At 39.0% G+C, this 13,292-nt stretch overlaps 1 long non-coding RNA gene across 1 annotated transcript; it reads right to left on the bottom strand.

The window, feature by feature from the left end:
• Positions 1 to 350: 350 nt before the first annotated feature.
• Positions 351 to 2,239, bottom strand: LOC128285497 (uncharacterized). The gene is made up of 2 exons (XR_008275947.1): positions 2,140 to 2,239; positions 351 to 554 (listed from the first exon to the last, which is right to left on the bottom strand). It is a non-coding gene; the product is annotated as an uncharacterized LOC128285497 (long non-coding RNA).
• Between the last annotated feature and the right edge of the window lie 11,053 nt (positions 2,240 to 13,292).

Genomic DNA, 13,292 nt, shown 5'->3' with positions numbered 1-13,292 from the left:
TGGATGATGAATAACCCTTTTCCAAGAGGAGAAATCGGTAAGAGACCAAGGGACATGGAATGGGAAAACGAGAGGAGAAAGTGAGAGAGGAGAGAAGAGATGTGAATGTGTAACACCCCAAACCTGGCCTGGAAGTTTGGCTCGAATTTGGCATGTCACATTGAAGTGTTTTTTGAAAACCATGTTTCCATTAAAAACCCTTCTTAATAATTAAAAACTTATTCCCTTTTTAAACCTTGTTAGAAAACCTCAGCTGAATAACAATCTTAACAACTTTGTAAAAATCTTGGCAGTTGCGGAAGCTTAATTTAAAAACAATTGCGGATACGTGATGTTTTGAACAACAGAAGTTTCTTTGGAAAACCGTGTTCTAATACTAGCAATTATAAGAACAATAAATAAAATTCCAAATTTAAAATCCAGAAAATTACAACGGCTTTACTACAACCCACATAAAAACATTTAAAAGTAATAATCAAAACTGTAACATAAACAGTGTGTGTGGCTTCCTCCGAGCCCCTCGCAGCTCCGATCCGTCTAAGGTTGGAAATTACCTGAAAGGTTAATAAATAGATTGAGTTTATAAAAACTCAGTGTGAAATTCCCTACTATAAAAAAAAGATCAGTCAATCATATAAAAGAATTAAAAGTCTAGCCCCAGCCCTACTTACAATTTCAGTGTCAATTGGGCCTTAGCCCATTATAACAGACAGTACCAGATGGGCCTTAGCCCATTACAAAATAACAAACATTATCAGAACTAGAATCAAAATAAGAGTCAAAATCAGAATTAGGTGACAGAATCAGAATCAGTATCAGGTAACAGAATCAAAATTAGAATATGAATGCAATCCTAACCCAATCCAGCTGTATACACCCCCGTACCAACCTTACACCATGTGGGGAGACAACTCGACCCACCCATCCGCTACACACCACAGAATTTGTAGCATGGCTGCCAGAACAAATATTTGTGGCATAGCTACTAGAAACAGATAATGTGGCTAAGCCACTTAACAGAATACGTGGCATAAAGCCATCGATAACAGGTCTATAATCGGCACGATGCCCACAATATCGATACGAAGCCCACAATAATGGCACATAGCCATAATCAGGTTGGCACAAAGCCATATGTAGGTTGGCGCAAAGCCATAATCAGAATAATTGGCTTTAAGCCATCGGTAGCTGTATCATGTTAGGCACATAGCCATCAGCGACGGTAATATATTCGGCACACAGCCTTGAGCAAATATGATCGACACAGAGTCGTCAATAATCATATATTGGCACATAGCCTTAGGCAAATATGTTTGGCACATAGCCTTCGGTAACATGATCGACACTCAGCCATCGATTGGTCCACAGTCGTCTCGGGCGACCCGTGTGACCTTATCAAATCAGTACGAATATACGGCTCTTAAGCCTTCGGTGGATCCACAGTCGTCAAGCAACCATGCGATCCTAACAGATCAGATCTTCCTCTGTACAAAATCCCAACCCATGCAACATGTCATGTCTGCAGAATGTCATGCCCATATTTGAATCAAACAATCACAGTCAAGTCATTCATATCACCAACATATATTCACAATCAAATCCGTCAACCACACAGTCCAAGTCAGTCACTTGCCCACAAGGTCAAAACAATTATTTAACACCCTAAGGGCAAAATGGTAATTTTACCCCATAAGGGTATCTCGATAATTCTACCCTACAGGGGTATTTTGGTATTTCTACGCTATAAGGGTATTTCGATAATTCTACCCTATAGGGGTATTTTAGTAATTTTGTAATTCAAGGGTAAAACGGTAATTCTATAAATTGGTGGTACTTTGGTAATTTTACAAGTCAAGGGTATTTCAATAATTTTGTAAACTAAAGTATTCTAAATAGGGATAGCAATACGAATGGGCCTAAAGCCCATTCTCGGCCCAAATGGGCCCACACGCTAGTGTGGCCCTTTTAGCCCAAATCTAGCCACAGATATGAGATTCACCTAGCCTATTCCAATATTTACTACACAATCAAACAACTTATCCAATTGGGCCCGTAGGCCCATTGGGCCTACATGGCCCTTTTCAGTCCATCGCGGCCCGAAGTAGCCATCCTATAGCTAGAATAGTGTGAAATACAAACCTGATAGGAGACTGGAGTTAATCAGTGCTACGAGCACTCTTAGCCGACGCCCAACCCAAACGAGCACGCCATAAAGCGAAAGGGATCAGCCAAGAAAGGTACCTTTACTCTCCTCATGGTTCTCTCTATTTAAAGCCAGCTTCGTATCCACTCTTATGTTATCTTCCCGATGTGGGATCCTTCCATCATCAGAGTTTAAATTCAACACCAACTCTTGCCGCCCCCTGTTAGCAAAATAAATGCTCTTTGATCGCCATGAGTTTCGAACCCTGGACCTCCTTGCCAACTCTATGACGCCACCTTCCTGCCTCTTATGTGGCGCTACTTTGCCACTAGACCACAAGGCTTTTTGTGGCACAATTTCTCTAACAATATTCTTAAGGCCTACCTACTACAACCAGGGTTTGATTCACCTTAAACCAAAATTTTTGCCAGAGTCCAAGTTTGAACCCAGGACTTCTCCAACACTTCTCAGCACACTTAACCACTAAAACAAGCCTTCATTAATGAAATTTACATGCACAACAAAATATTATAAGCTGCCTTCAACTGCTCCCATGCTCAAGGCCCAAAACTTCTAGGCCCAAATTCAGGGTGTTACAAAATGAATGAGGAAAGCTTTGAATGATCAGCCAATAGGGGTTTTTATAGCTGAATTTGGAAGTTAAAATTTGCTAAAAATAGCAGCTAAAGAGCCCCCCCTTGGCCGGCCATCTATGTGGCAAAGTTGATGGCTTCAACTTTGCTAAATATGGCTTGGGGCAAATCTTCAAAGCCACCAATTGTGGAGGGGACGAATTGCAATTTGAACAAGTCTTCAAGGGCTTCTTTGCAGCTTAAATAATCACCTAATGAGCTGAATTGGGTCAGCACTTAGACGGTTTTGGGCTGTCCTTGCCATTGCCGGTTCGGTTCACTTGGATCGGTTCAATCGGACCACTTTTTCATAATTAATTAATCATAATTTATTAACCCAAATTAACTTGGATATAAATTAAAATTAATTAAATTATGAATTAATACACATAATTTTGGACCGTCTTAGGCTGGAAATTAATTTTCCTCGGTATTGCTTCTCGATTTTGTGCTTCTCATAGTGTTTGTCGAGCCATTTTTCACCCTTTGTGCAATTATATTGAAAATAACCAAAATTAATCAAAATTAATTATAAAATTAATTAAAATTCAACATGTTCATAATTTAAGGACAATTTAATTATTTTATAATAATTAATTATTTTTCAACAAGAATTTAACCAAATTCGCATGAATTTAAGTTAAAAAGGGTATGAAAAAGTGTGTAAATTTTTGTGTTTCTATACCCCCAAACTTAATTCATTGCTCATCCCGAGTAATGCACGAATTTTGAAAAGAATTTCTCGGAAACACCTTTGAAAAATTCCTCTAGAACAACATTTTTTTCTCAAAATTATGAATTTAATATACTTATGCTCAAAGACAAGAAATTTGATAGTTATGCTACTTAAGTATACATATCGTTCAAATTAATCTCAACAACTATTATGATAGCAAAAATTAGACTAAATGCTTCCTAATAAAGTTATGTTAAACCTTAACAATGTAATTACCTTATGTCTTTATATGTTGTACGTAGCAATTTCTCTCCACTAATGTAGGTAGCATTGGAACTTTGAATCAATAGGTCTTAAACAAGGTTGTAACGTGGCTAGGCTTAAGGGTAGGTAAAAGATAGATAAATTTAGGCTTTTAAACCCTAGACTCAGCTTGCATTGAACCTTCGAAATAATTACCTTCAATACATCAACTTTCTTTGCTTTCACATGCTCTTTTGTACATCTTATTTTAAGAATTCATACTCTTTTTTTTTTAATTCAAGAATTTTACTGAATGTACTAAAACTTTAGAGCATTCGATACTTCTTTTCAACTCCCCCAAACTTATTTTTGAAGAATACTTCGAATAGTACTAAGTCTAGTGTTTGGGACAATTTTAAGATAGATAAGAGAGAAGTGATGGCTAAATTTGCAAGGGTTCAAATAAAATTAGGCCATATAGTCTCAAAGTTGGGTTTCAAAGGATAAAAATTTCATCATAGTTGGCTTGAAAGGCTCAAACAATCCAAACAAAAGTTGCCTAAATCATTTCCATTGTTCCATGCTTCTTAGGATTTTGCCTCAAGAAACTACTAAGTCAATTCTAAAGACTTAAACTTTTATGCATGCCTAACTTTCGTAAGGAACTAAAAATATATAGTACGATTTGCATGCTTTTTTAAAAATCATTCATATCATTATTAAGCTAACATAATAGTTTATTGAAATAATAGAACTTCATTTATACCAAAGTTTAGCATACTTAACAAAATTTCCAATTATTGAACAAAATATATCCTAATCATAAATTAAAAGAAAAATTTATTCTAAGTGGAAATAATTCAATTTTTAGCCCCCTACTTAAGATAAACAATATCCTCATTGTGTAAAGTGAATAGATACTATACACTAGGTAGGATTCTAGAAAGGAGGTGATTCAAATTGACTGCTTAAGTACCAAGCTCTCTCTAGATCCAATCCTAGACATGTGTATACCTATTGCCCCACTTTATACTTTGCGACTTGTTCATTATTCATGATTTCTATGTAACACCCCAAACCCGGCCTAGACGTTATGGCTGAATCTGGCGTGTCACATCGAAGTGTTTTTCAAAAATTGATCTTTTCGGTGAAAATACGTTATTGAATCTAAATCCTTTTATTATTATTTCACCAAAAGTTCTCGTCAAAAAATTTACCCATTTATTTTCCTTTGGTATATCAATTTAATTTAAACCGTGGAAGCATTTTGAAAACATTGCTGTTGAAAGCTCGACTTCTTTAGAAATCGTGACTATTTTGAAAACTCGTGTTTTCCTAGACTAGCAGTTTAATATAAGAAATCAAAAGCCCAATTAAAACTTAAAACCCACAATCGGCCTTATTACATAAATTAAAACCCAAAACAAAATCTAATAGCGAATAAAAGGAATAGAAGCAATAGTATGGCCATCTCCGAGTCCCTCGCAGCATCAATCCGCCTAAGGATTACCTGAACAATTAAAACAAATGGGTGAGTTTACGAAAACTCAGTGTGTGATCCCAATAACAAATAAATAGTGTATAACATAGTCTGGGCTTGAGCCCTATTCAGTATCAGTACAGTCTGGGCCTTAGCCCTATACAGTAATAGTGTGGGCCTAAGCCCAATGCAGTATTAGTACAGTGTAATGCAATTATGTATCCCACCCAAATCTAGCTAGCACAGCACCCGTACCAACCAACACACCATGTGGGGATATAAATTGACCCACCCAGCCAGCACACCAATATCGCAGCAAAGCTGCCAGTAATAATAATGCAGCATAGCTACTAGAAACAGTAAATGTGGCAAAGCCACCAGTATCAGTAATTGTGGCATAGCCACCAGTAACAGTAAATGTGGCATAGTCACTAGTACAGTACTTCCTCCATATCAAAATCGCAACCCTATGCTGTATGTCATGTCATAATAGTATGTGTATGCAAAGTCATACTCAGTACAATCATATATGTAAATCATAAGCACATCAGTCATACGGAACATAAGGCATAATCGTCATTAGACCCTACAGGGCATTACGATCATTTTACCCTACAGTGGCATTACAGTCATTTTATAATCTAGGGGTAATTCGATAATTTTACAAACTAAGGTCTTAACAACCCAACAGATGATCCACCGTCACCTCGAGCGACTTAAGTAACCTAAACAGACATAATGGTGTAAATGGGCCTAAGGCCTATACTCAGCCCAAGTGGGCCCACACACTCGTGTGGCCCATTAAGCCCAAATTTAGATACGGCTATGTGTACACCATAGCCTGGTTCATTAATAGTCACTTATTGTAGATTTTATTTGCGTGGGCCCACGAGCCTATTGGGCCCACACGGCCTATTTTAGCCTATCGAGGCCCAAAATAACCTAGGTCATGTGCGCGACATGACAAGTCTATCTACTTCCCACTTAATAGCGAAATTTACGCACACGGGCACACAGGCCCATTGGGCCCATACGGTCCATTTAACCTAGAACTATTCAAGGCTGTACGAACGATGTAGCCCAGTCCAAAACTTACCACATAACATACATTTTATCTGCATGGGCCCATATGCCCGTTGGGCCCACACGGCCTAGTCCAGTTAAACGTGGCCCATAACGACCTATGTCATGTATGCGGCATGACAAGCCCAACCATATTCCACCAGTAGTTGATTTGACACAAGCGGACCCACGAGCCCATTGGGCCTATTCGGCCCATTTCATGGCCCAAGTGGCCCACTACGGCCTAAGCCCACAAATTCGCTCATGGTGGCCTTCCTCATTGTACGCCTACATTCCGAGAGCTCGGTTCACCACACGCATGATCGCATGCTTGTGTTGCATCGTACGCCATATTTCTGGCTTTTCAGCATTTTTTCGATCTACAGTCATAGTAGAGTAAACAACACACACATTTTCGGCTTTTCAGCCAATTATCAAAACAAGGCATACGATTACACACCTGTTTATGCAACTATTCCAAGTTCCTCAAGTGCCCAACCTATATTCAATACGACATACAGTCAGTCTTTCATTTGTTAGTGTTCATAAACACTACATCCCCAAATCAGTACTCCCACTTACCTTGACCGAAAGTAGTACAACTAAATACACATAGATCGTTGACTAAAATGGTCACACGTTTCTCGCAGGGTAACTGCATAAACCATAGATCTTATAAAACAGGACCGCTCATAGGTGTGGCCTAAATCCATGATCATCAACTCCAAAACAAGGTATCGTATTACCTTTATAGAATAGCGAGGAAAAAGGTTTTGATCGCCTCCAAAATACTTGCACTCTATCACTTCTCGTAAGAACTTAGAAACCCAACGATCCACATAAGAAACCAACAATCGGTCATCATAGCATAAGGAGAAAGGGAGTATTTGGCTTTAAGAAACACAATGAGAGAAAACAGGCTGAACCAACAGAAGACAATACAACACATACCTTTTATCAAGAACTCTTTTAGAAATTGAGTTAATCAACCCTCACCATAAGGCTCAGTAATAATAGACCAAGAATACCCAATAGAAGAGAAAACCAAATAAAAAATGGTGAAAGACAAGGGGACAATCGACTATTGAAGAAAATCTGAAATGAAAGAATAGAATCGCGAGGAGGGAGAGAGAGCAGCCCAGAAAAATCGGCCAAGATGTAGTGGAAATAATAATAGGGGAAAAAGGAAGAAAATGGAGAACAGAAGGGGAGCAATCTCAACAATGTTTGAGGGATGTATTCGGCTACTATAGGAAGAGAAGGAAAATATAGAGATTCGGCCAAACAATGTAAAGAAGAGTGCAAAACCGAAACAAGCTCACTGTAAAAACCTTAAAATGAAAAGCTAATTCAGATTTAGAGAGAAAAAATACCAAAGCAAGGAAAAACTGAAGCCAAGGTCCCCGGAAACAAACGGTTACCCGAAACGTAGAAAAGAACCCCTGATAGTCGAATGTACGAGTGGCCAAAGCCCCCATATGACACTACTCTTCTCCCTAACCCAAATTCCTTGATTTTCTTCACAATTTCTCCCTAAAAATTCTCCTTTATCTCCTCCATGATTTCCTCCATAATCCACTCCTTGACCAGTTCAAACTTCCCTCAACAGAGTTTCAATCAACTTCTGCTTCTCACATGGCAAGAGAGCAAAATAAATACTCTTCTTACCTCGCCACGACTTGAACCTTAGACCTCAAGAGAACTCTACACACCACCTATCGCTGCACCACAAGCTCTTTTTGTGACACATTTTTCCCAAAAATATTCATAAGGCCTACAAGCTAAAGCCAAGGTTCACTTAAGGGGAAAAACTAAAATTTTTACAAAAGCCCAGACTTGAACCCAGGCTTCCCAAACATTCTGAATCCACTCAAATCACTTAGCCAATAAAGCAAACATGACATTTGCGCCATTTTCTTGCTTAACTAAAATATTTATGAGCAGTCTCCTAACCACTCCCATGCTCAAAGCCCAATACTTCCAGGCCCAATTTCGAGGCGTTACATTCTATCTCTTGCTTTATTATGCAAAAAAAATCCTTATTAAACTAATCCTAAAATGACCTAAGAACAGAAATAAAATAAAGTCAAGATCCTCCCTCTTATTTATTTGTAGATCCTTCACAATTCGACTCATCTTTTGCTTCATCATTATTGCCTTTGCATGAATTGCTTCGCTCCTTCTTCGATAATAGACTCCATGGTTCAAATATAAAATCTGAAAATCTAGGCACAAAAATAAATGGGTCGTTGTAAATTTTCTTAAGAGCACCTCTCATCGAGTCATCCCTTATTTTTGAGTATCTCCAGTAAGCTTGTTGCTGCCATTGCATATGTTGCATTATGTCCATCAACTTTGACAGCTCATCTCTAAGATCTGGGCTAGGTGGTTGAACTCTGAATATTGAAGTTTCTTCATCAAGTTCAACTGCTGGTTCCATTGATTCCACCTTTTCAAGGACTTCAGCCGATTGCATTTGCTTGATCTCTACGGGATCTTCTTCCATTTCTTTGAGATCCTCACTTTCTTCAATTTCCTGCTGTAGAACAGAATCTTCAATTATTCAGTGGAAGTCCCAATATGTGACTGTGCCTTGGATATAACCTGTCTTCTTTAGGTTTGCAAGAATTTTAGCTTTCAAGCACAGAATTATTATCGTAAAGGGAAAGTAGGCTGGGCCAGAATGTCTAACGGCACAATTCTGCATTTCTCTCAAGATGATTTTTCCTACATCAATGGTCTTTCCAGTTAAAATCGAGTATAATAAGACCATTCGCTATAATGAAATTGTAGTTCCATGTGAGCTAAGCATAAGGCTGAATCGGATGAAATAGAACCATACCTTTGCGAGTGGTGTCAGATATTCTCTTCGACAAGTGTGGATTCCTTGCTTTGACACAATCTGTAACATCTTGATTTTCGGATTTATTCACGGTTCTCAATATTTTGTAAAGATTTTAAAATTTTGTATTTGGATGTGGAATTAATATTTTGAGTAAGTAAATGGGCTTATGGAAGGCCCATGAGTTGGCCAAAACCCAGTTGAATTTTTGGAATTTTAGACTTAGGAGTTAGGGGTTCTGGCTAAGTGGCCCTTAAGTAGAGTTGTGGGTAAATTGCATCACAAAAGAGACTTGGTAAAGTAGCAAGGGTGGCGCCACTAGGCTCCTAGAAAAGTGGCGTGTGGAGCGATGGGAAGGCATGGGATCGATTCCTGTGTTGACAAATATATGCATTTATTTTTAAGTGCGGGAGGGTAAGTGTTGGAGTTCGGTGGATTCGCTAGAAGAGAGTTGGATCAGTTTAAATGCTTGGATTAAGGAGGGATAAGGGGAGAGATTTAAGGGATTTGGATAAGGCTAGGAGTTGGCCGAATTATGGGAATTGAAGAGGGAAAATCGGCAGGGGGTATTAGGTTGGTATTTTGGCACTTAGGGTATTGAGTGGTGCCGTTTTTCTTCTGCTTTAACACCTTAGGGTTGTTTTCCTCTCTTTTCCTCTCTAGCCAAACTACCACCTCCCTATTCTTCTTCTTCTATTTTTCTACTTCAAAACTATTCATCAAACACCTTATCATCAACACCTTTGCCGAAATCACAAAAGTGAAAACACGTGATCCTTTGCTTGCCGATTTCTTCAAAGCCGAGTTTTTCTATGTTCTTTGTTTTTATTAATCTACGATTATCTTTTCTTAATCCTAGATACCTGACAGCAATTATTCTTCAAGGTCATAGCCTCATATCTCCATCTCCTTCACCACCCAAAAGCCGAAGTACCACTGGTTTAGGGGCTTATAGCCGAAATTTCATCAACCCTTGGATTCGGGTTTTACCATTGTTCTAAGGTTAAATCTGCACCGGATTGTGAGGAAATCAAGTAGGAGTAAGGGGTAAGTACTTATCATCTCAGATCTGTTCTTATTTTGCAAAGTTAAGAAAAGCCGAAATCCCTAAAATATAGGGAGGCTGTCGATTTGAGCATAAGGCTTTAAGGGTTTGTAACTGACGTTTTCTGTCAATGATTAGTGTTTTCTTAAGTGTTGGATTAAAGGCGTGGGTTGTTGGAGCAATCGGATTCGGAGCTAGCTACCGTTTTTGGCAAAGAAGGTAAGGTTTCAAAGGCTTTTAGGGATATGGTTTGAGCATGGATGAGTAAGTTTTGGGGTTTAGTGATTATGGTTTGTAAATAAGAACTGTGCTAATCAGTTATAGGACATCGAAAGGGATCTTGGTAGCGATCGTCATGAATCGGTGTGTCTGAACCCCTTCCTTAGTTCAATTCGGCAAAAGCGAAATGCCAAATCGGCATTTTATAGGCTTGTGAGTATGCGAATGCTCTTAAGACATAGAGTAATTGTTAGATCTAGCACTGCAAAGTGGTAAGTAAGTTTGTGTGACATTTCAACGTACTTCGGAAATAGGGCCTCGATGGGCCAAAACTGGGCCCAATGGGCTTACGGCCCAATATGGGCAAGAGGTGGACAAAGTAGCCTGTCAGTTAGATGGGAGAATCAAATTGCATATGATTGTTAAGAATTACTAGAATAACGTATGTAGTTGCGTAAGTACTGAAATTACCCTAAAGAGCATAATTACAAAATACCCTAGGGTTTAAATTGGTTAAACCGCATGTTTGATTAATCTTGTATTTTACATGATATGCATTTATTAATATCTATTGCATGGGATTGGGGTATTGACAGAGGAAGTACTGAATTTGGTTCATCCACGTACTGGAGGCTTTGCCTCAACTGACTGATAATTGAGCAACGTTGCTGCAACTGTGGAGTGTAGGGCTGGGTGGGTTGAGATATTCCCCACATGGAGTGTAGGGCTGATGCAGGCGGTGTAGCGGTTGGTAGGTTGAGTAGTCTCCCAGTTGGGCTTGCATTCATTCTTGATATTGTTACATATGTTCTTGAATCGGGCCTATGGGCCATCTTGTTATGTTAAAAAGGGCTAAGGCCTTGCTACTTGTGATTCGAAATGGGCTTTGTTCTCTGTGTCTCTTGTTATCTCAGATAGGGCTTAGGCCCAATGGGCTCGAGCTGATTTGGGCTTTGGATGGGTTTCAGTATACACCGAGTTTTCCCAAACTCACCCTTCCTCTTCCATCCTTGCGGTGAGCCCTAGTTGGTGGACTTGGAGTGGGCGAGGATTCAGAGTGGCCATGAAGCTTGATTGCCGATTTTAAATAAGTTTAGCATTTAATTTGGATTATTTTTATTGTGCTTGAAGTTGTAATAAGGCCGCTCTTTTTATTAATTTTATTTTGGGGATTATTAAACTGGTTAGCACTAGGGTTCGTTTTATAAAAACTACTTGTTTTTAAAAGATCACGATGACGCACAAAGTTTCTCCAAAGTAAATGTTTTCCAAGAGAATAAATATTTTAAGCAAACGTTTTTCAACCTTAATCATTTTCTTAAGATGGGCATAATCACACGGTTTTCGTAAAAATTATACGAGATGTTAGAGTGTGGCAATGCTTGGTGTGCATGTCTAGGATTGGATCCGAAGGAGCTTGGTACTTAGCGGTCAAGCGGACTCACCTCCTCTCCTTCTGGTTTCCTACGGTGCACGGCTTCGCTCACTTTAACCTACTTTTAAAAGTGTCTTTTACAATCACCAACTAAGATTTTCCAACTAAGTAATCTGGAATGTTTTGAGCGCTTCGATGTGGCGCATCAGATCCGGTCATAACGTCTAGGCCGGGTTTGGGGTGTTACATTTAGTGGTATCAGAGCTTGGTTGCAACAACTCAGCTGTGGATTGGGTCCGAAAATCTTTAAAAAAAAATTATAAGTTTTTCAAAGATGTTCAAAATTTTTCTATTGAACGAGGTTAAATCAATAGTTTTAAAATGAAAGTGTTTTCAAATGAAATCTTTTATTTTCGGTAAACAAAACATGGGTTTTTTATGGACTGATAAGGAAGTGGCACACTGAATCCCCGCCACCAAGTCTGTAAGTGTTCTTTTTCTGCTTTAAATATTTATATAGAATGCATCTTGTAAATAATCATGTAGATAATCTTGAGCCTTAGGGATAGCGCTATTGATGATGTAGTATTAGGACTACAAGACTGGAACCGTAACTAAATTGTGATTGCGCGAAATAACTCTGAAACTCTATCTGTTCATAAGACATTCTGTAATAAATAGTGAAACCAGTACACTAATGTCATAAAATTCGTAATCAGATAAATCGTTATGAGTACAAGGGCTAACGAACGCACCTGCAGCTTTTATGGATCTGATGAATCGAATATTCCAACCTTACTTGGATCGGTTCGTAGTCGTCTTTATCGATGATATCCTGGTATACTCTGAAACAGAGGCGAAGCATGATGAGAATCTCCGTATTGTGCTGTAAGTGTTAAGGGAAAAGGAGCTCTATGCGAAATTTAGCAAGTGCGAATTCTGGTTGAAGGAGGTAACTTTCCTAGGGCATGTGGTTTCTGCCGAGGGGATTAAGGTGGATCCTCGTAAAATTGAAGCGATTCTAGAATTGAAGCCACCTAGGTCAGTATCAAAAATTCGGAGTTTCCTAGGGTTGGCAGGTTACTGCAGAAGGTTTGTGGAGGGTTTCTCGGTGATGGCGGCACCTTTGACAAAACTCATAAGGAAAGGAGTACCATTTGTCTGGACCGAGAAACAGCAAAAAGCTTTTGATCGGTTGAAAAAGGTATTGATCGAAGCGCCAGTGTTGATTCAACCGGTGTCTGGGAAGGACTTTACCGTATATAGCGATGCGTCACATGTGGGGTTAGGTTGCGTACTGATGCAAGAGGGCAAGGTGGTCGCTTATGCATCGCGATAGCTTAAGGCTCATGAGGTGAATTACCCTACGCATGATTTGGAGCTAGCAGCAGTGATTTTTACGTTAAAAATTTGGAGACACTACTTATATGGGGAGAAGTGCATCATATACACAGATCATAAGAGCCTAAAGTATTTGTTGACTCAGAAGGAGTTGAACCTTTGGCAACGAAGATGGGTGGAGTTGCTTAAAGACTACGACTGTTCGATAGAGTACCACCCAGGAAAAGCTAATGT

Source organism: Gossypium arboreum, chromosome 2 (genome assembly GCF_025698485.1).
Source record: "Gossypium arboreum isolate Shixiya-1 chromosome 2, ASM2569848v2, whole genome shotgun sequence".
Taxonomy (NCBI): domain Eukaryota; kingdom Viridiplantae; phylum Streptophyta; class Magnoliopsida; order Malvales; family Malvaceae; genus Gossypium; species Gossypium arboreum.
This window is presented reverse-complemented; position numbering and strand designations above follow the sequence as displayed.